Raw genomic sequence first — 13378 nt, 5'->3', positions numbered from 1 at the left:
GTTTATTAGCCTATTGTGGCTTTTTGAATCACTCTCAGGTAATCAATCATGATATTGTGTTTAGCGGCAGCTTCTTAAATTGATATTTATGCTGAAGATGCTCTGAGGAAGCAGGTTCTGTGAAACAGTTGTCCGTTAGGATCTTTGCCAACAGGTAAGTGAACATAGTTCATCCTCTGAATTATTTTGGATCATTTAAAATAAAAAATAAAAAAAAATTACAAAGAACTTTAGAAAATAAATGATATTGAGTGAAAACATATTTTGTGAAAATTAAAGAGTTTTATTGTGGGGGTTTTCTGAACCGATGATTGATTGATTACCTGAAAATGATTCAAAAAGCTACAATAAGCCAATAAACCATTAAGTACGAAGGTCCTTTTCCCCACATACTAATGAACTGTCTGCAAGGTCTTGTGACAGATACAATGGTATTGAGGTAATAGCTGTTGACCCTACTTTTAAAGATATACATAGTGAGAATCTTCTAGCCAGGTGAGAGATTCAAATACCCTCCCTACTCATCAAGGCCAGTCATGCCTGGGTGGTATGCTCGGGCCCAAGAGAGAAGAAATATGGCTATGTGACATTGAGGGTACAACACACAGAGGATGCATCGTAGCCTTTAGGCCAGTCATGGTTTCCTGAGCCATCCAAGCATGCCTTCTTGGGTTAAGGGAGAGACAAAGGTGACTGCCGAGGGCAGAAAAACAGGGTTAAAGACAAGAAAAGCTTTCTCCTTACATACATATGTTGACATCAGTTTAAATGTTTATTTGGAGACAGCGAATATTGTGTGTCTCCATCAAATCCTATATTCACCAGCCACTCTAAGAAGAAAAATTTGCATTTTATTGGAAGAATGTCTTCAGTTGCTTACGTGGAGGGGCATAATTGAACGAATACGTCTATCTCCATGGGCGTTTATCTCCGAGAACGGGTCCGTGAAGGGGCGGACCGAACCGTATTTTCGAAAAAAAATAGACGTCCATGTTTTATTCGACAATTTGTGAGCTGGGCGTTTTTGTTTTTCAGTGATAATGGAAAATGAAAGCGCCCAGCTCAAAAACGAATAAATCCAAGGCATTTGTTCGTGGGAGGGGCCAGGATTTGTAGTGCACTGGTCCCCCTCACATGCCAGGACACCAACCGGGCACCCTAGGGGGCACTTTTACAAAAACAAAAAAAAAAGTAAAAGAATTCCCAGGTGCATAGCACCCTTCCCTTGTGTGTTGAGCCCCCCAAATCCCCCTCAAAACCCACTGCCCACAAGTCTACACCATTACTATAGCCCTAAGGGGTGAAGGGGGGCACCTACATGTGGGTACAGTGGGTTTGGGGGGTTGGACGACTAATAAGCATTAAGCAGCACAATTGTAACAGGTAGGGGGGGGATGGTCCTGGTTCCACCTGCCTGAAGTCCACTGCACCCCCTAACAACTGCTCCAGGGACCTGCATACTGCTGCCAGGGAGGTGGGTATGACATTTGAGGGTGAAAATAAAAAGTTGTGAAACGGCATATTTTGTGGTGGCAAGGGGTTTGTGAACACTGGGGGAGTCAGGGGAGGTCATCCTCGATTCCCTCTGGGGGTAATCTGGTCATTTAGGGCACTTTTTGGGGCCTTATTCGTGAAAAAACAGGGTCCAGGAAAAGTGCCCTAAATTCTAGCTACAAACGCATACTTTTTTCCCATTATCGGCGAAAGGCGCCCATCTCTGTTCGGGTGATAACCATGCCCCAGTCCCGCCTTCACCACGCCTCCGACACGCCCCGTCAACTTTGTACGCTTCCGCGATGGAGTGCAGTTGAAAACGTCCAAAATCGCCTTTCCATTATACCGATTTATTCGATTTTGTGAGATAAACATCTATCTCCCGATTTGGGTCGAAATCTAGGCGTTTTTCTCTTTCAATTATAAGGTGGATAGTCTCTAAACTGCTTGTAGTTCCCTTGAGCGACAGCTCAGGTGGGGTTTTCAGAAACTGAGATTCTATTTATTAGCAAAGAAACATATTATAGCATGAGAAAAGATCAATAGCAGGAAATGTTCCTGGAGGTGGAACAAAGGGTGAAGCATTCTTCCCCTCTGCAGTTCATTTTCCTCTATTTAATTCTATCTTGGAAGACTACTGCTTCCGACTGGTCCAATAGTTTTTTTTTGTTGAAATTAAAGTTTCTTAATTTAGCCTCGGCAGTGTTTGTATTGGTGCTGCAGTGAAGTCCTTCTAACCAATTTCATGGATCATCTCACAAACTTATTATTGTTAGTTCTGATGTCTATCCAGAAAACAAACTTCCAGAGTGTTCCTGCCTAATAATCCTTGACAGAGACAAAACACTGGAAGTATCTTATGTAACGTTGCTTCCTCAGGATCAATTGATCTTTGGAATTAATGATACATGAGCCATACTTACAGCTCGATAAAGTATAGCCACTGCTGAAGTACACTAAGTTATGCAAATGATTTGACATGATTGCACAAGTCTGGGCAAAATCCCTTGTTATCGTGCATCGTTGAGAAACACCACAACAGTTGCCCTGAGGACCCCACCACCCCACTAGTACAAAGAAAAATTACCCACAGCAAGAACACTAGAAAATGCTGGCAGTAGCAATCAACACAAATGGGAAAACTGCCAAAACCAATCTCCAGGAATGTCTTTGGAAGGATACCAGGGAGGAAACCTGCAATTTCAGAAGATTCTGGCTGCCCTGTTAGAGACTTGGGATTAAAGGCACTTCCTTGTATCTTTTTTTTCCAGCTACTATCCAGTTCTTGTGTTTTGTTTCATTTTTTATGGGGGTGGGTGGGAGGATTTGAGCCAGAATGAATGCACAATGTTGACATTTAGAGATGCAGACAGTAATTTACAAAGCTGCAAATTTTGACTGAGTTAGCACAAAATCATAATGAAGAACATGACAAAATGACTTGTTGAGCCTTTTATACAACTTTTTCAGAATTGAGTTTCTGTGGCTTTGTGAAAGTTACTTTTCCTTATGTGTAATTTTTTATTTTGAGTCTCTTTTTTTAATATTGTAAATATTTCAAGCCCCTTTTAAAAGCTTAGTCAGGAGAGGCGTAATATAAAGGTGTTACATGCATAAATCTATTTTATTTACTGTGGATTTACAGCAGTCTTAAAACATGTGCATAGTTTCATTACGAATGTACTACTGCTGCTACTTATCATTTCTACAGCGCTAATTACATTTGCTGACGACACAAAGTTATTAAAGTCATTAAATCGCGGGAAGATTGTAAAAAATTACAAGAGGACCTTACGAGACTGGGAGATTGGGCGTCTAAATGGCGGATGGCGTTTAATGTGAGCAAGTGCAAAGTGATGCTATGCCTCCATGATTAACTACTACTACTACTATTTAGCATTTCTATAGCGCTACAAGGCATACGCAGCGCTGCACAAACATAGAAGAAAGACAGTCCCTGCTCAAAGAGCTATGTAATAAAAATAAGCCAAGTATAGGACAATCAAGCCATTGTGACATTACTGATGAGGTTGGCTCTTACTGGTGGACTGAGGCATTATGACATCACAATATTAGCTCTGGTTACAAGAGACTACTACTATTTATCACTTCTATAGCGCTACAAGGCGTACGCAGCACTGCACAAACATAGAAGAAAGACAGTCCCTGCTCAAAGAGCTTACAATCTAATAGACAAAAAAAAAAAATAAAGTAAGCAAATCAAATCAATTAATGTGTATAGGAAGGAGGAGAGGAGGGTAGGTGGAGGCGAGTGGTTACAAGTGGTTACGAGTCAAAAGCAATGTTAAAGAGGTGGGCTTTCAGTCTAGATTTAAAGGTGGCCAAGGATGGGGCAAGACGTAGGGGCTCAGGAAGTTTATTCCAGGCGTAGGGTGCAGGGAGACAGAAGGTGCGAAGTCTGGAGTTGGCAGTAGTGGAGAAGGGAACAGATAAGAAGGATTTATCCATGGAGCGGAGTGCACGGGAAGGGGTGTAGGGAAGGACGAGTGTGGAGAGATACTGGGGAGCAGCAGAGTGAGTATATTTATAGGTTACTACTACTATTTAGCATTTCTATAGCGCTACAAGGTGTACGCAGCGTTGCACAAACATAGAAGAAAGACAGTCTCTGTTCAAAGAGCTTACAATCTAATAGACAAAAAATAAATAAAGTAAGCAAATCAAATCAATTAATGTGTACAGGAAGGAAGAGAGGAGGGTAGGTGGAGGCTTAGTCCACCAATAAGAGCCAACCTCATCAGTGATGTCACAATGGCTTGATTGCCTGATACTTGGCTCACTTCTGATATTGTGATGTCATAAGGGAAAGGGAACTGGGACTTGATATACCGTCTTTCTGAGGTTTTTGCAACTACATTCAAAGCGGTTTACATATATTCAGGTATTATTTTGTACCAGGGGCAATGGAGGGTTTAGTGACTTACCCAGAGTCACAAGGAGCTGCACTGCACTAACCAATAGGCTACTCCTCTACTACTACTACTAGTACTATTTAGCATTTCTATAGCGCTACAAGGCGTACGCAGCGCTGCAGAAACATAGAAGAAAGACAGTCCCTGCTCAAAGAGCTTACAATCTAATAGACAAAAAATAAATTAAGCAAATCAAATCAATTAATGTGAACGGGAAGGAAGAGAGGAGGGTAGCTGGTAGCTATCGGTGGTTTACAATAGACCAAAATGATTAGAAAAGGAAAGGAACTACAAAACTGATAGGAAAGTGGATAGAATAGGCACTCAGCAGAGCAAAGGAAGATGGTGGGGGATACAAATGATACAAAACAGTGCAAAAAGGAGGGAAGGGGAAAGAGAAGGAATATTTAAGACCATGTAATGACTGCATCATAACAACACTCTGTAAGCCACATTGAGCCTGCAAAAAGGTGGGATAATGTGGGGTACAAATGCAATAAATAATAATAATAATAATAGACTTTAAAAAGGAACAGAAAGGGAAAGATAGCAGCAGTCGGTCACAATGGGTCTGTCTAAAGAGAAAGCCTTGGCGAACAGCCAGGTCTTTAATCGTGATTCAAAGGTCTTAAATGAGGTTCCTGCACGGATGTCTAATGGAAGGGGAGCATACAAATGCTATATAGTTCCTTCTACTCACTCACACAGCCACTGCCACCATAGCGGGACACATTTTTATGTCTCTTCCCAGAATCTCCCACACAGGAATGCCTGTATCTGCAAATGGAGGAAGGAGAAACAGGTCATTGTTTCACACTATGAATGTGACCTCTTATTAGCTTCTTTTTATTGCCATTGTTCCAGCTGAACATACTGCCCAGGGGGGGGGGGGGGGGGCTAGGGAGGACAGCTCCCATTGATCATAAGTGTGGCCCTCTGACCCTTCCTCCATACACACTCTCCCCCACCTGCTCCGCTCATTCTGCCTTGCCTCAAAACCGCTTGAGAAATATAGAATGCCCCAATCTATCCACCCTATCAGATTAACTCGTCCTCTAGATTGTACACTTGTCTTTAGATTGTTCTCTTGTCTTTTAGATTGTAAGCTCTTTGAGCAGGGACTGTCCTTCTATGTTTAAATTGTACAGCGCTGCGTAACCCTAGTAGCGCTTTAGAAATGTTAGTTAGTTAGTTAGTTAGGTTGTTCTGTTTTCCACCTGCATCATGTAGTTGTCTGTGAGTTTGAGACTCCTACGTCCCAAATTCCCACACTTTTCTCATGAGACTGGAAGAGCAGTGAAGGAATCAAGGCATTGTGCAGTTCAAAGTCACTGAAGAGTCGTATGGCACTGGAAGAAAATAGAATAGCTGGTCCAGAGGCCAACAAGCCTCTGCAGAAAATATAGGGGGAGATTAAAAATCTGGAATAAGGGCCAACTTGAAGGAGTTGAGGGTAGAGACAGGATAGTTAAGGCTAACTGGTAGGAATGAGAACTGAGACTGGTTGGGGGTGGGTTGGAGAAAAGAGTGTAGTGGAGAGGAGCAGGAGAGAACATGTGTAGGGTGTTGGGCTATGTACTTAGGAAACGAAAATGGGGGGGGGGGGGTAGATTGTTTTAGGTACATGAGTCACTCTAAATGTGCATAAGCATCCAGGTTGACCACATCATCAGAGGGGGAAGCCACCAGGTCATCTGTGTCATTGTGCTGTTCAGTGATGATCTTGACTGTCATATTGAGACTCCACTGGAAAAATAGTGAAGATCATTGCACTAGAGGTTAACTATTTCTTGAAAGACAAGACACTCTTTGGAGATTCTCTTGTTGTTCCGTTTAACTGCATCCACTTTATATGGCCTTTCTAGTCTCCATAAGGAGGTTTTTTTGTTGTTTTTTTAAATCTTCATTGAAGATCTAGGCTTTCCCTGGAATTAAGTGGAATTTCACTGTGCAATTCTTTGCATAGAACTCTCTATAGTCCCAGACAATGACATCTAAGTGCATTTATAAGAACATAGGAACTTAGAATAACCATACAGGGTCAGACCAATGGTCCATCTAGCCCAGTATCCTGTTTCCAACAGTGGCTCTATGGATGCTGAACGCCCCCAATATTAAGCAAGCTCTTTCATTGTGTCTAGGGAGGAATAATTTGCATTGTAATTTGGCGCCCTCAATCATTTTGAAATATTAGTGACTATGTTATGTGGACCACTTTGCTCTGAATCCTGGATAGGAAATATTTCAAATGAATGTTGGAATAAATGTTGAGGAACCTTGCACTCCAGCGCCAATAATCACAATGAACGCCCTTGGCTTCTAATATTACAGTAAGCAGTGTTTGCTTATAACCTTCTGTCCCTATGTCTTCTGTTTAATTGTTTGTTTGTTTATTTTTTTTATCTATATCAAGTGTCACCGTTCAAGTGTAACACCCCTATATAATTAGCATTTGGTGTTTAAGAACATAAGACTAGCCATACTGGTTCAGATCAATGGTTATCTAGCCCAGTATCTTGTTTCCAACAGTGACCAATTCAGGTCACAAGTACTGACAGAATCCCAGATAGCAGCAACATTCCATGCTACCAATTCCAGGGCAAGCAGTAGCTTCCCCATGTCTGTCTCAATAGAAAACTGTGGACTTTTCCTCCAGGAACTTGTCCAAGCCTTTCTTAAACTCAGATACGCCAAGTGCTGTTATTGCATCCTCCAGCAAAAAGTTCCAGAGTTCAACTATTCGTAGAGTGAAAATATGTTTCCTCCTATTTACTATTTAACATTTGTTTTAAAATATATTTCTATGTAACTTCATTGAGTGTCCCCTAGTCTTTGTACTTTTTAAAAGAGTAAAAAATCAATTCACTTCTACTTATTCTACACCACTCAGGATTTTGTAGACCTTAATCATATCTCCCCTCAGCCATCTCTTTTCCAAGCTGAAGAGTCTTAACCTCTTTAGCCTTTCCTCATACGAGAGGAGGTCCATCCCCTTTATCATTTTGGTCGCTCTTCTTTGAACCTTTTCTACTTCTGCTATATCTTTTTTGAGATACGGCGACCAGAATTGAATACAATACTCAAGGTGAGGTCGCACCATGGAGCGATGCACAGACATTATAGTATTCTCGGTCTTATTTGCCATCCTTTTCGTAATAATTCCTAGCATCCTGTTTGCTTTTTTGGCCACCACCACACACTGGGCAGAAGATTTCAGAGTATTGTATATCTTTTTCTTGGGTGCTGACCCCCATGGTGGATGCTAGCGTCAGGTAACTATGATTCAGATTATACTTCCCAATGCGCTTCACTTTGCATTGTCCATATTAAATTTCATCTGCCTTTTGGATGCCCAGTTTCCTAAGGTCTTGCTGCAATTTTTCACAATCCGCATGTGTTTTAACAGCCTTGAATAGTTTTGTGTCATCTGCAGTGTGTCACCTCACTCGTCGTTCCACTTTCCAGATTATTTATAAATATGTTAAATAGCACTGGTCCCAGTATAGATCCCCACAGGATTCCACTATTCACCCTCCTCCATTGAGAGAAATGGTCATGTAACCCACTAACTCCTGCCCATTGCGGCTGCTGTAACCTCTCATGGCAGCTCACGGTACTTGTGTAGTATCGCAAGACTGCCCAGAGAGGTCATCCATTTCCTTTTAGTAGCCGCAAGGGGCAGGAGCAAGTGGCCTTCACTCCTGCTCCCATTGCCTAACCACCAGGGATATCAGCTAGGCCTGAGTGGGGCTTTCTGGTCCAAGTGGGGGCTGTTCCATGAGGGGGTTGTGTCTTGCGTGGGCTGTGGGGGGAGAGGAAAGGAAGGAGAGGCTGAGAGGAAGATTGGGGAAAAAATGGTTATGCAGGTCCTTGCCAATATTCAGCCATGACCCAGCTGAATTTCAGCCAGGACCCGCATAAGCTCCGGCACCCAGGGCCCTTACAATTAGGCCTGGATTTTCAGTGCCAGTGCCTGGACATAGCCCAGCACTGACTATCCGAGGCTAATCTAGCCGGCAGCAGTTAGCGCTTAAAAATGCTGACCACTGGCAGTCTGTGTCTCTTCTCCTCTACGGCAGTGGTTCTCTCAACCCAGTCTTCAGGACACAACTCAGCCAATGAGGTTTTCAGGATATTATAAAGAATATAGATGAGATATTTGCATACAGAGGAGTTGAGATGCTCTAGGGTATAAGTGTCATCTCTTATGTTTTCTGATGCAGACCTCACACTATTTTGGTTGCTTTCTTCTGAACTGCTTCTTGCCCCTTTATATCCTTACTGAGATACAGCCTCCAAAAATGAGAACAGTTCAAATGAGACTTTACCTATGATCTTTACAGGGGCATTATCACCTCCTTTCTTCTGCTGGTTTTGCCTCTCTCTATCCCTCTGACTCTGGACACCACCTTATCACATTTGTTTCTCTTTCTCAAGATCTGGGATGACAAATGTAGGGAGGTACTTGACCACATTGCACCATTGCGGCTCAAAGCTTCTTACAATCGCAGCTCTACTCCCTGGTTCTCTACTGACCTAAAAACCTTAAAAACAAAGACAAGGAGGCTAGAGAGAATATGGCGTAAACGGAAAACTGTTGCGGCGCACGAAGCCTGGAAAAACAGTCACCGAACATACAAGTACGCTATCAAGCAAGCTAAACGTAGATACTTCTCTAAGAAATTGGAGTCTGTGGGAAAAGACCCCAGAAAATTAAACCAACTCCTTGCATCCTTCCTAGACACTAGCAAGCAGGAATCTTCAAGTGGAGACCATCCTCAAGCTGACCAGTTAGCAACTTTCTTCAATGATAAAATTTTAACCCTACGGTCTAGTTCAGCTAGCTGTCTATCTGCCATGGATGACTTCCTCAGCTCATTAGTTCCAACTGCTGACCATTGCCTGGCTGACCGCATTTGAACCACCTTTAGTGGGAAAATGTGGGGTAGAAGTGTACTATAAATAAATAAATAAATAAATAAATAATTGATATTATCAAACACCATCATCCCAACATCTTGTTCATGTTCTGTAGACATCAGCCTCCTCCCTATCCCCCCCACCTTGCACACGCACATACCATTTTGAATTTCTGCATCCCAAATGCGTTACTCTACACTTCTTCATATTAAATCTTAACTGCCAAGGATTTGACCAGTCTTCCAGTTTCTGTAGATCACTTTCATCTTATCAAATTCTCGCAAAGCTAGCCACTGTTTGTGCAAGTTGTGTTCCTACTTTTTATCTCTTTGCAAGATTAATCTTGCTGGAACAGGTTAATCAGGAAATGAACAAAAGCTGGTTTGTTTTCCATTTTTGTTTTCCACAACTGACAACATCCCTCTAAGCAACAGGATCCAATGTCTGTAACCATGGCATGGAAATCCAGAAGACCATTCATGATTGCGAAACAGTAAAGAGAAAAATAAGACATCTGAGTGATATCCATTCTCTTCAGCTATTACTGACTGATGATGAGAATCACAAATCTGGAGGACTCTAAATTTAACTAAGAGGGGCATAATCGAACGTCGCCGGCCAAATAGATCGCCGGCGATCTATGTTGGCGGCGGCGCTACAGCTGACCGGAACCGTATTATCGAAAAAGATGGCCAGCCCTCTTTTTTTTTTCGATAATACGGTTTAGCCCGGCCAAATGCCATGGAGTTCGCCGGGTTTGAGATGGCCGGGTTTGTTTTTCAGCGATAATGGAAAGTTATGTCGGCCATCTCAAACCCCGGCCAAATTCAAGGCATTTGGCCGTGGGAGGAGCCAGCATTTTTAGTGCACTGGCCCCCCTGACATGCCAGGACACCAACCAGCCACTCTAGGGGTCACTGCGGTGGACTTCAGAAAAGCTCCCACGTGCATAGCTCCCTTACTTTGGGAGCTGAGCCCCCCAACCCCCCCCCCCCCAAACCCACTACCCACAAATGTACTGCACCCACTAAAATTGCTCCAGGGACCTGCATACAGCCTCTAGGACTTATTGCTGCTGTATAACTTTGGCACACCAGTTCACATCTGAAGACTAATCTCTCTGAAAAAGTCCTTTCTTGAAATAACGTTTACTCACAGTTAACTGCAGATCAGAGGTTGTGCCCCACTGGCAAAGAGTCCCCTGGTACTAAGATTAGCAGTAGGTCAGAGCTGGCACAATGGTGTACAATGCCCTCTTTCAGCACCATTCAAGGTAAGAACTACGTTCTCTAACGGGGTAACACAGGAAAGGGAACTAAAACTGGCTTACAAAAATGGCCACTACCGCATGGACTACAACAGGAAACAAAACAGGGCACACTCTGATCCAGTTAGCAGGGGGGAAAAGCACCATGGGAGTAGAGCTCAGAACCCTACACCCACCACAATGCATTGCTAATGTGACTCTGCAGGGCACCTAACAGAAAAGGTGTCACACTCACCTGAGAGCCACATCGCAACCATGGAAAGGCTGTCAGAGGATACAACACATTCTGCTGTCATGCAGGTGGGTACAGCATTTGAGGCTGGCATACAGGCTGGCAGAAAAGGTTTTTAATTTTATTGTTTTAGTTTGGAAGGGGATTGGTGAACACTGGGGGAGTATGGGGAGGTCATCCCCCATTCCCTCCAGTGGTCATGTGGTCAGTTGGGGCACCTTTTTGAGGCTTGGTCGTGAAAATAAAAGGACCAAGTAAACCCGGCGAAATACTGCTTAACGCCGCTTTTTTTTTTTCCATTATCGGCGAAAGCCGGCCATCTGGTAGCCACGCCCATGCCCGCCCATGTCCCGCTTTCGCTAATCTACCGACACGCCCCCTTGAACTTTCGCTGGCGAAGCGACAGGAAAGTGGCGATGCTGTAAAAAATGCCACTTTCGATTATACTGATTTCGCCGCTTTTAAGAAATCGCCGGCCATCTCCTGAATTGTGTCGGAAGATGGCCGGTGATCACTTTCGATTATAAGCTGGTAAGTATCCTTGCTGGTTTTCTTCTCCATTATTACAGCTTTCAGCATTAGGGCAGGAGGAAGGCCTGGAATACATATAGCAAGATATATGTTCTGCTAAGATTGTTAGTCTCATGGGAAAAAAATCAGACAATATTATTTTCCGAGATTCAGATGTGCCTTTTTTGTGTTTAAATCATTATGTAATATATTAAGAGAAAAATTAGAGAACATCCCCCATTCAAACTCAAATGTTATCATCTTTATGGAAGATATTACCTGACCCTTGAGAGACCCTTTAAGCTTACAGTTGGGATCCATTATTGCAAGGTGTAAAAATTATTCTCACAGTTAGATCTCATTCTCTAGACCATTCAGGAGTCGGACATAATTTTTAGCTCAGCACTAGAGAGAGCCATTTTCGACAAAACAACCTTAGCTGGAGTGTGAATATATGGAGTCACTTGAAGTTAATCTCAAGACTAGGTTTGGAATGTGGGTGGAAGCTTCAGAAGTAATCTTTAGATTCTTGAGGTTTGCTGTTGAGACTAATTCGGTTGTAAAACATCATGGAACTGATGGTCTCATCTTGGGTTGGATGAGAGGCCCAATGTGCCCTTTTACACCATACAGTGTAATAATGAGATTATATAATAGGCACAGTTACAAATAACAGATTCCGAACAGCTTGAACATAAAAAGAAAAGAATGAGGTTGTATGGAAAAGCAGGCTGACCAGAACAATGAACTGGAATAATTCCCATGTTACCAATTTATTCCGCCAAAGGCTTGAAAAGTCCCCTATCCAAAGTTCAGTGCAAACTGGTTCACACATATAATTCTCTCTCTCTCTCTCTCTCTCTCTCTCTCTCTCTCTCCAGGACCTTCTCTTTAAAGAAAGGAGTACACCTTCATGAACTGCAAGGGTCCTGAAAACTTGATACCATCCTGGGAGTTCTTTCAGAGAGGGGAGTAGTGTGGGGAAGAATCTTTTAGGCCCAAGGGATTACAGTCATTCACAGAAAGCCTTATAAAAAAATACAGCACAGAGATCTTAAAGTCCCATTGGCCTCCTTTGCCTTTCTCAACTTCTTTAAGAGCAAATGTGCGATCCTTTGTTGGTTTTACAGATTCTCCCTGTAATACCTGAACTCTCTTCTACAGCATGGACCTGGTTCTCCTGTGCTCCAGCTGGGATGAATGTCATTTATGAAACGCAGTTGCAGATTTCTTAGCAACACACAACTCCAAACTTCTTCTCAAGACTAGTGGACCCTTGTCCTGTCTTCCAGCTTGGCGAATGAAGACTACCCACCTCACCTCTCCAAATCTCCTATGGGTGGAGGCCAACAAATATACTCCCTCTCCTTCCATAATTCCAATTACTCTATCTAATGAGTCTGTTTGAGAACTTTTATAGGATTATAAAGATCCCTCTCAGTGGGAATGCATGATGATGGTAAACTCTACATTGTAACACCTTTTAACAATGTCCCATTGTTAAATTCCTAACGATACTTCGATGGTCTCGCATAACTTGTACAATGTAACCCATAACCAAGTTGTAAGAAATGTATTTCCATTATTCATATCTTATTGTAAGCCACACTGAGCCCGCAAAGAGGTGGGAAAATGTGGGATACAAATGCAATAAATAAATAAAATAAAAATCACCTTTGCTAAGGACAGATAGGCCTTACATATGACACAAATATACTTAGATATAATTCATTGGGAATCACCGTCTTCAGCCCAAAGAATTGTTGTCTCATGGGCAGTCTATGACAATCTTTACTCTTTTCACTATATTTCATGGCCTTTTCAATTCAGAAACAAGACTCTGGGTTTCAGCTCTGAATCACTTTACCATTGCATTGCACAAACACAATGAGACACGGGCAGAAAGGAAAGGGGAAGGACACAAGATCTAGAAAGTCTTGCCAGTGCCAGAAGCTGAGAAAGTTAACCTTTGTCATGAAAATTCTTTAGCTTTTCATCCTGAAAGCTTTGTTAAACTTTGAA

This window comes from Microcaecilia unicolor, chromosome 10 (assembly GCF_901765095.1).
Source record: "Microcaecilia unicolor chromosome 10, aMicUni1.1, whole genome shotgun sequence".
Classification (NCBI taxonomy): Eukaryota; Metazoa; Chordata; class Amphibia; order Gymnophiona; family Siphonopidae; genus Microcaecilia; species Microcaecilia unicolor.
Note: the sequence above shows the minus strand (reverse complement) of the source record.